The sequence below is a fragment of the Ceratotherium simum genome, chromosome 1 (assembly GCF_057802395.1).
Source record: "Ceratotherium simum simum isolate JZ-2026a chromosome 1, ASM5780239v1, whole genome shotgun sequence".
NCBI lineage: Eukaryota > Metazoa > Chordata > Mammalia > Perissodactyla > Rhinocerotidae > Ceratotherium > Ceratotherium simum.
This window is the reverse complement of record NC_141900.1, coordinates 607,555-621,681: the sequence shown is the minus strand read 5'-3', so window position 1 is coordinate 621,681 and position 14,127 is coordinate 607,555. Positions and strand designations below refer to the sequence as shown.

The 14,127-nt window shown below is 39.1% G+C and overlaps 1 long non-coding RNA gene across 1 annotated transcript; it reads left to right on the top strand.

Moving 5' to 3' along the window:
• The first annotated feature begins 55 nt into the window (after window positions 1-55).
• On the top strand, window positions 56-8,382 carry LOC147918110 (uncharacterized). The gene is made up of 3 exons (XR_015553804.1): window positions 56-316; window positions 1,354-1,424; window positions 5,615-8,382. It is a non-coding gene; the product is annotated as an uncharacterized LOC147918110 (long non-coding RNA).
• The last annotated feature ends 5,745 nt before the right edge of the window (window positions 8,383-14,127 follow it).

Below are 14,127 nucleotides of genomic sequence, written 5' to 3'. Positions count from 1 at the left end.
AATATATATTCTTTGAATAGCTTGCACAGTGAAAATTCTCTTTCCCTGAGAGCACTTTTGCCAGTGTGTTTATTGATAAATATTACAATCTATACAATCTTTTAAGGTAAATGGTAGAACTCTGTCCACACAGTTTTGTGCTGCTTTATTCTTTAACAATTACGTATAGTTCTGTTGTGCACGTGTCAGTCTGTGTGTTGCTTCCTATCTGACTGTTCTCTGACAACTCTTAACTTCCTTTCAGCGTTGGCTCGTTTTGTCCTTGCTGTGGCCAAATCATGGAAAACTAGGGCCTGGGTGGGCCATCTCTTCTGAAGTAAGTGACAATTTTTCTGTAGAATTTGAATTAATTAAGAGGCTTTTCTAACCCAACTAACTGGAAACAGTATTATGTAGTGAAAAGATCCTTGATTTCCATTTGAAAGGCATCATCTTGGGTATTTTTTCCAGTTAAGTTTACTTCACGTGTGTACTTATTAATGCCTTCATAGGTGATTGTGAGCAGGCCAGAACCTGGTCATTGCAGTTGACATCGTCTTTTCTTTTCTTTAAGCACAGCAATGATGTGTATTTGCAGCCCACTTCTTCCTGTATATGTGGTAATGACTGTGAATTAGCCATTGACTCCCATTAACTACCTTGAAGACATCCTGGATAGTGCACAGTGTAATCACAGGAAAAGGCGACTTTTCACCATGAGCAGAGTTGGAGCAATGCCCCCAGCTCACTCCATAATAGAGAGAGGACAGCCCAGTGACAGGAGAGGGGGCTTCACTAGAATTGTGAGAAGTATAGATTTATAAAGACCGCGGAAGAGAGATCACAGCCAACAAATGGTAATATGACTCCCATGTGCCTCTTCTATAAAGATGTGGCACGGTCACCACTTGCAGTTGTTGACCAGCTAGTGTGCCGAGTGGGCGAGGAGGGGCTGGAGAGGAACAGGATTATTCTACTGTGCCAAGAGAGTTTCAAGCAATGGTGCTAAAATGGTATATAGAGAGAAACCCATTAGGAGAAATTCAACAGGCTGCATGGAGAGTGCAAGTAGAAAGAACAACATAAAAAAAGGCCTCAGCAGGGGGAAATGTGAGCTATCCCCCAGAAATAAGATATCCAATTTGGCCAGTATATTGGTTAGCTAAAGATACAGTAAAAGAAAGCCCTGGAAAGGTAAGTTGGCCATACTGTTAGCATTTTGCATGCAGCTTGTGGCCATCATAGTTTCTGGAGTAAGTCTATGATTCTACCGTTAATGGAGGTTTAAGAGACTGTGCTGAATGTGTCCTGACAAGACCTGTACGACTTTCAAATAAATCACAAATTTCACTGTCATTTATCCCATTTTTCTAGAACTGGCTTCCTCCTACCTTTCTTTCCTCCAACCATCCCCATTCACCAATCCAGGAATTTAATAATATCTGGTAAGACAAGATTTTATTATTCCTAGTTTTGGTAAGGTTGCATACAGCAAGATGAAGCGAAATAAATTACATATACAGGAAACAGCCAGAACTTGACAGATGGTGGCCTCTGTCCTCAGCATAGTGGAAAGGTCAGGGAAATGCTCAATAGATAGCAGCTCTAGAGGGTTTTCTGAAGGTAGGCAGTCTTAGGCCACTTGACAATTTGGTGTTTTCAGTTTGTCCATATGAAAAATACGAATAAATATTTACCAATCGCCTGTCTTACAGGTGAGGCAATGTTTATACCGTTCGTTGGGATGCTTGGGCAAAAGACGCTGTATACACAGGAGGCCTGATGACCGGGTGGGTCAAGGAGGAGGCAGGAGGGTGATAGGAAAACCTTCGGGCTCCATCCACAAGAAGATTCTTGTCTCCTTAGTAACCAGTACATAGTCCAGGCTTGCCTTTCAGCTGACTTCTGCAGAATTGCTCAGTTGAAAGTACTGTCAGGAACGTGTACAGAAGAACTGTGGCATTTTATGATCCAGGGTAGAAAAACAGGAGATGAAAATATTAAAAACATGCCTCTCAGACACAGGGATGTATCACAGATCACATGTGGTATATTAAATGCCTTTCATTATTAAATAATAAGCCTTCAAGGCAGAAATTATTTTTCCTCCACGTAACTATAATGCTTATCGTTTAAATTTAGCTACCACGTTAGTGTCAGTCACTTTCCAGACTTAATAAGAAAGTAATTTTTTACTTCCAAATTATTTTTATAAAGTGAGAAAGAAACTATAGACCAATCTTTCTTATGAATGTCATTGCAAAATGCTAAATAAAAGATTAGCGGGGCTGGCCCAGTGGCGTAGCGCTTAAGTTTTCACGTTCCACTTTGGCAGCCCGGGGTTTGCCAGTTCGGATCCTGGGCATGGACCTACTCAACTGCATATCAAGCCATGCTGAGGTGGCGTCCCACACAGAAGAGCTACAGCTCTACAACTATGATACACAACTATGTACTGGGGCTTTGGGGAGAAAAAAGAAAAAGAGGAAGATTGGCAACAGATGTTAGTGCAGGGCCAATCTTCCTTAAAAAAAAAAATTAGCAAATTGAATCAAATGACATATAGTAAGCGGTATATTGTATTATTTTTCACAAAATATTTTGGTGCTCTCCCTTACAGTGGTCTTCTCTATGGGAAGATTATACGTTCCTGCCTTGTTGAACTTAGGTGTGACTGTGTGATTCGTTTTGGCCAGTTAGTTGTGAGTGAAGTGACATGCAAGACTTCTGAGTACAACTTTTAAGTGCCAGCCTTTGGTTCACCATGTCCCTTCCCTAAGATCAGTAAAATTCCAGGTGGCCGCTACTCCAAGGACTTGGGTTCTGGAATCAAGATGATGTGTAGCAGAGCTACAGCCGACCCACAAGGGGACACGTGGCATGAGGGAGAAATAAGCTTTTATAAGTCCCTAAGATTGCAGGCCATTTATTACTCCAGCTTATTCTAGCCTACCCTGACTGTTAACAGTGACTCAGAGAGGTTTACTCCAGGAATGCAAAGGTGATTGAATATTAGGAAATCTCCTCATATAGTTCATGATATTAATAGAGCTAAAAAGGAAAATTATATGATAATTTTTATAGATACTGAAAGGCATTTGACTAAAATTCATTAGTCATATTAAAAACAATTAAATGAGAATGGATAATAATTCTCAAAAGATGTGTGTGTGTGTGTGTGTGTGTGTGTACACATATATTCCCAAAGCCAGCATCTTACTCACTTGGGAAACTACTAGAGGTTCTTCCGTTCTAGTCAAAAACAATATTAGGAGGCACTTCAGTCATGTGTCACATAATGTTTCAGTCAATGATGGACCACATATATGATGGTGGTCCCATAAGCGTAGTACCATACGGCCTAAGTGTGTAGTAGGCTGTACCATCTAGGTTTGTGTAAGTTCACTCTATGATGTTCACACAATGAAATCTCCTAATGACACACTTTTCAGAGTATCCTTGTTAAGTGATGTATGACTGTATATCCACCATTATTTAACATTGTATTGTATCCAACACAGTTAGGCTAAAAAGTAAAACAAATGATAAAAGCAAGAGGCCTAAAAATTAGAAAGGAAGACTAAAGCAATTACTATTTAGGTAGATGATATGATTATATATCTGCAAAACCCAAAAGAATCTGTGGGAAACTACAGAGTATTTAGTAAAGTAGAGGATGTTCGATTAAATATAGAAATAATATTTCTCATATGTACAAATAACGAGTTAGAAGAAATAATGGAGAACAGACCCTATTTACTAGCAAAAAACAAGCCAAAACAGAAACTACTTAGGAAAAAACTTAGCAAGAAATCTGCAAAACTTATATAAGAAGTGCTCAAATACAACTGCAAGATACAAAAATAGAACTAGAGAAATTGAAAGCCCATGTTCCTGGATAGAGATTCTTCATCATAAAGATGTTAGTTCTGCCTCAGTTACATTTAATGTGGTACCAATAAAAATGTCATTCGGGATTTTTTAAAGTTAGACTCAAAAAGTCTCTTTATGAGACTTTCCTCATAAAGTGATTTCATCTAAGTTGGGAGGAAATTATGGCATGGATTTGCTTTAATATGGTGTTTATACAAAATATTTGAGAAATTAGATCAGCAAGATTTACTCTTAACAGCTCAAAGGAGGAGGCTTTTAATATTAAGCATTTTAAATATACAATTAATAATAAATCCTAAGTACTCATCACAAAAGTCTACTCTTGTTTACCCAATAATACTTTGTCAAGCTGGGTGGTAGATTTCTTTACTTACATAGGATGGTTTTTTCCTTCCCAATTTCAGCTGGATGATTTAAATGAGGATAAGAAAGATATAATCAGGAAGGATACTTTTAAAAGAAAACGTCTCAGAGAATTTATACCAGTCTTTGAAAAGATACTTAAACGCTACTAGCATCTCAAAGGGACAGTATTGTTCCCTGCTTCTATTGAACACGTGGGATAAGGAAGACAGCTAAGTCCATCGCATTAAAACTGTTGAGCTAAAACTTATCTCAGCTCCCCAAAAAGGAACTTGGAAGCAACGCATGGTGAATTTGAGAGTCGCTGAAATTTTAACATTGAAAGCGATCTTGTTGTGTGTTGGGTTTCTTTATCTAGAAAACACAAAGAATGCACTGCTTGTGGGGAAAACTGAGCAAGAGCTTAAAGCTCTGCAAATGCATCAGGGTTCTGTACTCAGGACACGTGTTCCAGGCGAGCCCAGGGGCCTCGCTCTGAGACCCATTTGGAGAGACACAGCTGTTGACAACCTCACCTAGGGCTGGGTTCAGACTACCCTGGTGGTAAAAGTCTTGTGGAATGACTGTTAGAATTTGTGTTTTTTAACCAGGAAAAAAGCATTTTAAAAAGTTAAATCATTTAATTTCTCTTTCATTGCTGTATCGGCATAAAAATTATCTCTTACCTGTGATCTAAACCATTCACCTTATGAAACTAGGAAGTTAGATGTCTTCTCCAAAAGATACTCATGTAGATTCCACTATTTAATATAGGGAAGCAGAAAGAAGAATAATACCAGATTGTTTGACCATTGCCATCCAATTGGGAAGAAAATAATGTGCTCTTTAATATAATACATTTAATGCAGTTTTTGCTAGTTTATATCCCAGTTTGTGTGGTCTCCATTGATTTAGTTTTTATATAGCCCAGTTAGCTTATTTCTTTGCCATTCTCCTGATTATACCAATAAGCCATCTCTCAAATTCTACCATCTTGCAAATGTAAATTTTGGCTACAAGAGCATGGTGCTATCAAGATCAGCACAAATTAATCACAACCACTGTGAAACATCTGCTTTATTGATGGTACTTCAAGAGCATCACATTTCCATAGACATCAAGAATTATGACGTTATGATAAAGTTGCTCTTGTTGAGTGCAAGAGTTAATAGATTAGATTAAAAGATAAGACTAATTCCTAGTCCTAGCTGACACTGAATTTAGTATCTGATGGGCCCTATATTTGCTCATGTAAAGACCACTATTAAAAATTTAGCTGAGAGAAAGAATTACAGTATTATAACTATCATTGCAAAATTTTAGCCAACAGATATTTTTGTGTAACTTAAAAAGTTTAGAGATTTTTAAAACTTTGATTTTACTTTTGTCTTGATTTAAGGTATCTGGCCTTCCAACTTCCAGCAGTTTGGTGACTCCTTTACTCTGATACCGTTACTAGATACTGTGGTCGGAGGTGGGGGAAGTGACTACTGAACACATCCTTAGTGGTTTGCCTGAACTCAAAAGGAGTGTTATAAAGGTTCACATGTGGTAAGCAATACTTAAAACTGCTTCCATTTTACAAACTAAGTGCAAACTAAGCCACTTTCCAGGACTACATTTTCAGAAAATTCACTATTCAAAACAAAGTAGGAGGAACAAGATGGAGTAGACACACTTCTCCCTATTCTTCCCACTAAGTACAGCTAAAAACCTTGGATATACATAAAATAAACATAGGACAACTCTGAAAAATGAAGAGAAGGCAGATTGGCTAAGGACCTCGGGACTCAAGTAATAACACAACAGTGGGTTCTCTGGGTTTTCCTTTGCCTCATATATCTCAGACTGGGTGCTGCTGAAACCAGCAACCCAGAAACACCAATGGGAGCAGACAAGAAAAGCCTGCTCTCGCAAGCCAAAGGACCAGGAAAGAGCCAACCTAGAAAGGCAAAGAACTTTTACACAGTAATTGCCCTACTCTACCCAAACACCGTGGAAAAAAACATGGCCCCAACCCCACTCTGTGTCAGCAAAGGCCAGTTGGAGAGCCTAGACTTCCTCTGTTGCTTGGCTGTAATGAGGCCTGCCCTGGGTCCCTGCTGGGCTGGTGGCAGAGAAAGCCCAGTGGGGAGCTGAGACTTTCATCCCTGCCTGATGGCACAGCCACCCCATGGTGTCAGTGGAGGCCACATGGGGAGCCTACACTTCTACCCCTACCCAGCAGGAATGAGCACTCCCACCCCCATGGTATCAGTGGAGACCACGTTCTCCAGTGGGAAGCAGTAATGAGGTACCCCTCCCTCTGCCTGGGCGTCAGAGGAAGCCGACTGGTGAGCCTGAACCTTCACCCCCACCTGGCAGTAGTGAAGAGGCACTGCACATCCCCCACTTCACCCACCAGCATGGTGTCAGAGAAGGCCTGCTAAAACAGAGGATTTAAATAAGATCCAGGGTCTCATAACATAAAACCAGATGTCCAGTATACAGCAGAAAGTCATGCTTTCATACCAAGAACCAGGGAAATCTCAACTTGAATAAGAAAAGACAATCAACAGATACCAACACGGAGATGACATGGATGTTGGGATTACCTGACAAGGATTTTAAAGCAGCCATCATAAAAATTTTAAAAAATCTTCAATGAGCAATTAGGAACCTGCTTGAAAGAAATGAAAAAATAGAAAGTCGCAGCAAAGAAATAGAAGATAGAAGGAAGAATCAAATGGAAATTTTAGGGCTGAAAAATATTATAAATGAAATAAAAATCTCACTGGCTAGGCTGAACAGCAGAGTGGAGAGTCAGGAACTTGAAGATAAAATAGCCATTACTCAATTTGAACAGAGAGAAAACAGACCACAAATAGTACTTGTGGGTCTATTAACAAAAAGATCTAGCATCCCCAGAAATAGGAGAGAGAGAAGGTGGTGATAAAATAGTATTTGAAAAAAATAATGGCTGAAAAGTTTCCAAATTTGGTAAAAGACATAAACCTATATATTCAAGTTGCAAAACCTATATATTCAAGCCCAAACAGCATAAACCCAAAGAAAACTAGGATAATACAAACTTCTGAAAACCAGACAAAGAAAAAAGCTTGAAAGCAGTAAGACAGAAACAATACCTTACCTAGAGGACACAGATAATTCAGATGATAGATTTCTCCTTGGAAACCATGGAAGCCAGAGAAGTGGCAGAAACTTTTTCAAAAAGTGCTAAAAAGAGAAACTGTCAGCTCTGAATTCTGTATCTGCTGAAACTGACCTTCAGGAATGCAGGGGAAACAGACCTTCTCAGATGATGGAAAACAAAAAGAATTTGTTGGCTTAAATAGACCTAGCCTAAAAGAATGACTAAAGAAGTTCTTGAAACAGAAAAGAAATGTTTAATAAAAAAGAAAGGAGTCTTGGAACACCAGGAAGAAAGAACAAGGGAAGGAGCAAAAATACGGATAAATATCATCGACTTTCCTTCTCTTGAGTTTGCTGAATTGTCTGATGGTGGAAACAAAATGTATAACATTGTCTGATGTAACGCTTTACTCAAACTGGTAAAATGTTGATGTAAACTGATCTTTGTTGCGATGAAATAGTTCCATGTCTTAACTGTGGTGGTGGTTACAGGAATCAACACGTGATAAAATGGCACAGGACTGCACACATGCACTGTACTAACGTCAACTTCCTGGTTTTGATGTATCTGTACTATCTTTCCAACTCCCTGTAAGTCTATAATTATTTCAAAATAAAGTTTTCAAAGGTGTAGGATAGATATGAATATGCTGCTTTGAAAGGGGCAGGGTTGAGGTGATAATCCTCCCCTCCTGAATAATTTCCAGCTCTCTGAGGATTAAACATCTCTCTTCCCAAATACTTTGATTTATTTTCTTCTAGGTACATTTCTCTTACAATTTATTGGGAAGTTGGTCATTTTAATAATTTAGATAACTAAAGAGATACTGTTTTTCATGAAAACTCATCACAGGATATTGAAACTGAGAGAACATTTTTATCTAAAAAGTTGTTATACTACTGCTGATAACATATTTAGTAAAAATAGTTCAGTTTTAGAAAATAAAACCCTCACTTATTTTAATAAAAACTGTAAGGAATGTAATCAAAGTTGTAAGATTATTCTGCCATGTAAAATAAACTGCTCCCCAAAGAACTGTGTCAATATTGGTTTTAAATAGGAAATATCTCCTATTTCAAATATGTTTAGATTACAATAGCCTGGGCGTTGGCAAACTTTTTCTGCAAAAGGCCAGATGGTAACTATTTTAGGCTGTATAGGCCATAAGATCTCTGCTGCAACCACTTAACCCTGCAGTTTTCGTCTGAAAGCAGCCATGGACAAAAGTAAATGAGCGGGCATGGCTGTGTTCCAGTAAAACTTCACTTACCAAACAGGCAACAAAGGCCACAGTGTGCTGACCTCTGCACTAGCCTAACCTCAGGTTACTTATCCTCCAGTTATTATTAAAAAAACTATCCAAAATCAAGTTACACAAAAATAACTTTTAAAAATTATTGTGTTATGGACATTAACTAAAATATAGCCAAAGGTAGAATCCACTGAGGTAAAAGCCCTTGACTAGCAGTCAGGAAAGCTCAACGATCCTATCCTCTGTTCTGCTGTTCTGCGGTAGCTGTAGGATCTCAGGCAAATCATAGACTCCTTCTGAGATTCCACCACCTCATCCCTACTTTGAGAGAATTAGAGCAGAGTGTGTGTCACCGACTAGGTGCCCCGAGGAACTCAAGGGTGGGTTTGGAAGCATTTAACTGTTTTTCCAAATTGTTTTTTACCCCTTTTGTTATGTTAATGAGATGCAACCACCAATCACCCTGAACCAGATGACGCCTCACCACAAAAGCTACGCCCATGACCTTTGCCTTACTGTTAATACTAAGATCTCTCCAGGAGGAGCTTAGGCCTCGTCACCATAACCTGCAGTGTATATGGAAGCATGTTTTCCAACTGAGCCTGTGCAAGCGAATACCCATCTCTCCCTTTTGAATATTCATTCTCCATCCAAAATAAAAGGTCCCTGCTTCCTTTTGTTCCAGGATGCCATGACTTGGGAAATGATCCCACATGGCCTCCGATTTGCTGCAAACATACCTCACTTCGTGAGACAACTACCACTGGTGGAGAGTCTTATTTAACTCGCCAGGAGGCGAACCCACTTGGTTCGGTGACATATGTATTATTCCTTCCCAGTGTTGTAACTATGAATTTCAGTTCAGCAGACTTACTGCCACTGTTACCAACAAAACTTTAGACTAAGACTTTAAATTAACAGTTTCAAAAGAAAGGTGGACTCATTTTTATTAAAATAATTTAAAACACAGGTCTGATTAAGCACAATGAACTGAAAAATGACCATTGGATGATCTGGAATATCAAAACACAAAACTGAAAAACGAAGAGTATCCAAAACAACAGCATCAAATAACAAAATACATAGGGATAAAGTTAACAAAGGATGTGTTTCTCCACACTGAAAAACATAAAACAATGCTGAGCAAAATTAAAATGAAATAAATGGAAACATAATATGTTTATGGATTGGAAGACTCATTGTTAAAATGTCAAATTAATCCATAGATTCAATGAATCTCAATCAAAATCCCAATGAGCATTTCTAGGGGGTAATTTTGGTAGACATTGACAGGCCAGCTCTAAAATCGATTTGGAAATGCAAAGGACCTGGAATAAACAACATAATCTTGAAAAAAGGAGGAACTGGAAGTCCTATTTTACTTGACATCAAGACTTACAAAGTTCTGACCAAAGGCTAAACAAACATACGAATGGAACAGAAGAGTGTGCAGAAGTAGATCCACAGATATACGGTCAAATGATTTTAGACAAGGACACCAAAACAATTCAATGGGGAAAGGAAAATCTCTTTGACAAATGGCACTGGAACAACTGAATATTCATATGGAAAACAAAGATACTTGACCCCTACCTAACACCGAAAAAAAAAAAAAAAATTCAAAGTGGATCACGGATCTACACATAAAAGCTGAACTATAAAGCTAAAAAAGAAAAAAAAAAAAAAAAAGATAATATCTTCATGACTTTGGGACAGGTAAGGACTTCTTAAAGAGGATATAGAAAGTATTAACTGTAAAACAAAAATTGATAAAGTGGACTTCATCAAAATTAAAACCACCTCATCAAAAGATACTGTTGAGAAAATATGTAGACAAGCCACAGAGTGGGGAAAAAAAGGTTCGTGACACATAAATCTGACAAAGGACTTGTGTATCCAGAATACATAAAGGACTCCCACAACTCACTATCCAATTAACAAGAAAAAAAGGACAAAAGAATGGTTCAACAAGCACAGGAAATCGTCATCAGGGAAATGCAAATTAAACCACCAGGAGATACCGCCACATCGCCAACGAGAAGGGCTAAAACGAAAACGATGGCCAACACGGAACGCTGGCAAGAATGTGAAGCAACCAGGACTCGCATATACTGCTGGCAGGAATGGAACATGGTACAATCACTTTGGAAAACTGTCAGGCAGTTTCTTAAAAAGTTAAATATACATCTATCCTATGACCTAGCAGTTCTACTCCTATTTAATCAAAGAGAAATGAAAATGTGTCCACAATAAAACCCCTGGGCAAGAATATCTGTAGCAGTTTTATTCATAGCAGCCCAAACCCAAAACAGCCCAGGGGTCCATGAACAGAGATGTGGACACCCAGACTGTGGTATATTCAAACAGTACCGCACAGCAATGAAAAGGAACAAACTACTGATGCAGCACTAAGATGGATGCGTTCTAAAACAGCATGCTGCGAGTACATGCCATGATTCCATCCACACGGATTTACGAATAAGGAAAACTGTAACGGCAGAACAGGAGTACGGTTGAGGAGTGCATGCATTTGTCAGGTCTGATACAGTCTAGGGCCGGCCCTGTGGCTTGGTGGTTAAGTGCGCGCACTGCGATGCTGGTGGCCCGGGTTCAGATCCCGGGTGCGCATCGAGGCACCACTTCTCCGTTCATCCTGAGGCCGAGTCCCACATACAGCAACTAGAAGGATGTGCAGCTACGACACACAACTATCCACTGGGGCTTTGGGGGGAAAAAATAAAATAAAATCTGATACAGTCTAGTATGGATTTAGACCTGTACATTTCATTATTTGTAAATTGTATCCCCCTTCCCACAACAAAACAATAGTTGGAGATTAAGGCTCTTAAGGTTAAGATTCCGATTTTTAATCTCTTTTAATTCTGCAACAAATTGAAGGTACTAGGTAGTAAATGATCTTGAACAATTTTAACTTTTATTTTTAATTTTATCAGTCTAATTCAAATTTCTCCAAATGCGAACTCAAAATGTATTTGGGATTAGTTTGTAATACCTTGGCTAATCACTTTCCCCTGTATAAAATGATCTGTGCTGGTGCCCATGGATCAGTGTTGCTTAGGCCTCCACGGCCTGAGCCCCACACCACCCCATTATATTACGAGGGCTGTAATTTACCTCTCGTCCAACATTCTCTAAGCGACCTTTATAACGTTTCTCTAGTAAATTTTCTTCCAAACTGAGGTCATTTGGAAAAGTTTACGAGATACCACAATTAATATCTGACCTTGCTCCATAACTACTAAAGGCATTTTTTCCTATTTTTCATGTGAAAACAATAAACACATCAAAACACAATTTCCCAATTGACTAAAACCACATATATTTTGCATATTTCAAAAACAACTTCTCATCAAGCTAAAATATTATGATGTTGAATTTTGTTTTAATTAAAACTGGACGTGCAGACTGTATGAATAAACTCAATAGCACTGTTCAATCTTCTGTAAACTTGTTAAAAGAAAAAAATGAGGGGCTGGCCCCGTGGCTTAGTGGGGTCGGATCCCAGGCGCGCACCGATGCACTGCTTCTCCGGCCATGCTGAGGCCTAGTCCCACATACAGCAACTAGAAGGATGTGCAGCTATGACATACAACTATCTACTGGGGCTTTGGGGGGGAAAAAAAGGAGGAGGATTGGCAGTAGATGTTAGCTCAGAGCCGGTCTTCCTCAGCAAAAAGAGGAGGATTGGCATGGATGTTAGCTCAGGGCTGATCTTCCTCACAAAAAAAAAAAAAAGAAGAAAAAATGAATAGCTTTAGATAAGTGTAGAGCTAGTTGGTAAGTCATTAATGGAAAAGTTTTATTTGGTCCAATATGTGAAGGCTCTTCATGCTCTATTTATATTATATAAACCAAAAAAAAAAGTCACTATACCTTTACCAGTATAAGTGCTTCTAAAAAGCACTGTACCACTCTAAATTCAAGGTACAAAAGCAGTTAAGGATATGCAGCACACTGCAAACAGCCAAGTGGCCAGCTAAAAGAAAACACATCTTTTTTTAAATTTACAAACACAGCAATTATATTAAGTGTATTTATTATGAATGTAACATAAAATGGTTTGGAAAAAGTCTAAATGTTGTCCGAATGATTGATTCTGATTTTAAAAATGGACAAATCCATCAAGTATAAAAACGTGTCATTCAATAGTGGGCATTTTTTTGCTCTCACCTCCCTCCTGTTTTTGTCAGAGGGAGATTTATAAACATTTGCCTAAAATTGTGTTTTACCTCTTTCAAAACTTACCTGAGGCTTAACATTTGTGGCCATGGGTTTTCACTGAAAACTGCTGTTGTAGCAGAATTTTTTTTCTTCCTCTTTCTAGAGCTTGTTTAGAAACGCTCGTTTCCAAGAAACTGTATAACTAAAGCCAATTTAGTGAGAAAACAGTACAACCTGATGGTTCAAAATGCCCATTAAATTTCATCTGGTGGTACGTGAGCAATACCAGGGGCTCCGACACTCGCACGGCAGGGCTGCCTGTGACTACAGACCACGTGTAAACGTCCAGCACGGCTCACTACACGAACATCAGAACAGGTGTTTAGGTGCTGTCACTGTCAGGATTTTGACATTTCAGAAATCACGCTACAAGAGAGCACCGTGCGACACCCTAGGCAGACTGCAAAGGGACGCGTCTGTTGCTCATAGCACAGAGCATGTGCAGGGGCGTGGCATGTGTACACAGTACACAGGGGACAGATAAGTTGTACTCACGGGGCCGGCCCCGTGGCTTAGCAGTTAAGTTCGCGCACTCCGATGCTGGCAGCCCGGGTTCGGATCCCGGGCGCGCACCGACGCGCCACTTCTCCGACCATGCTGAGGCCGCGTCCCACATACAGCAACTAGAAGGATGTGCAACTATGACATACAACTATCTACTGGGGCTTTGGGGGGGTAAAAAAATTAAAAAAAAAAAAATTAAAAAAAAAGTTGTACTCACGAATAGCTAAGCCTAATAAAAGATAAATAAGGATTCTCAGGCTTTTCTGAGTGAGAAGGATATTTAGTTGCTTTAAGTTATACAGAATACACTTTTACATTTCCATTTTTTTAACAGGAATTTACTGTTCACTGTGGTGCCTAGATACAATTGAAGTGTTCAATCCTAATCAAATTAAATTCTATTAAGTCTTTTGGGGACAAGGGTACCCCCTAATGAAAAAGTGTCCAATGTCAAGTTTTTTATGAACAAAGTAAAGGTTTATAAGTATTTTGGCATTTTATAGCCTATATTTTGGCATTTTATACCCTAGTATAGCCTGAAGGCTAATAAACTCAACAGAAAGAGAGAGAGGCTCGATGGCCAGCATGAATATGCTTTGTATCTCTTCTCCCGCTCTGGGGGATTTTATTAACAAAAACAAGGGCAATAGCGCCTTTTCACTGACCAAAGCAATCATCGTGTTCATCAGATCACACTGACACTTGCAAGTGACCAAAATTAAGTGACAAGCAAGTGAGGAAGTAGCAGGGGTGGCGCCTGTGAAAGGGAGTAGATGAATAA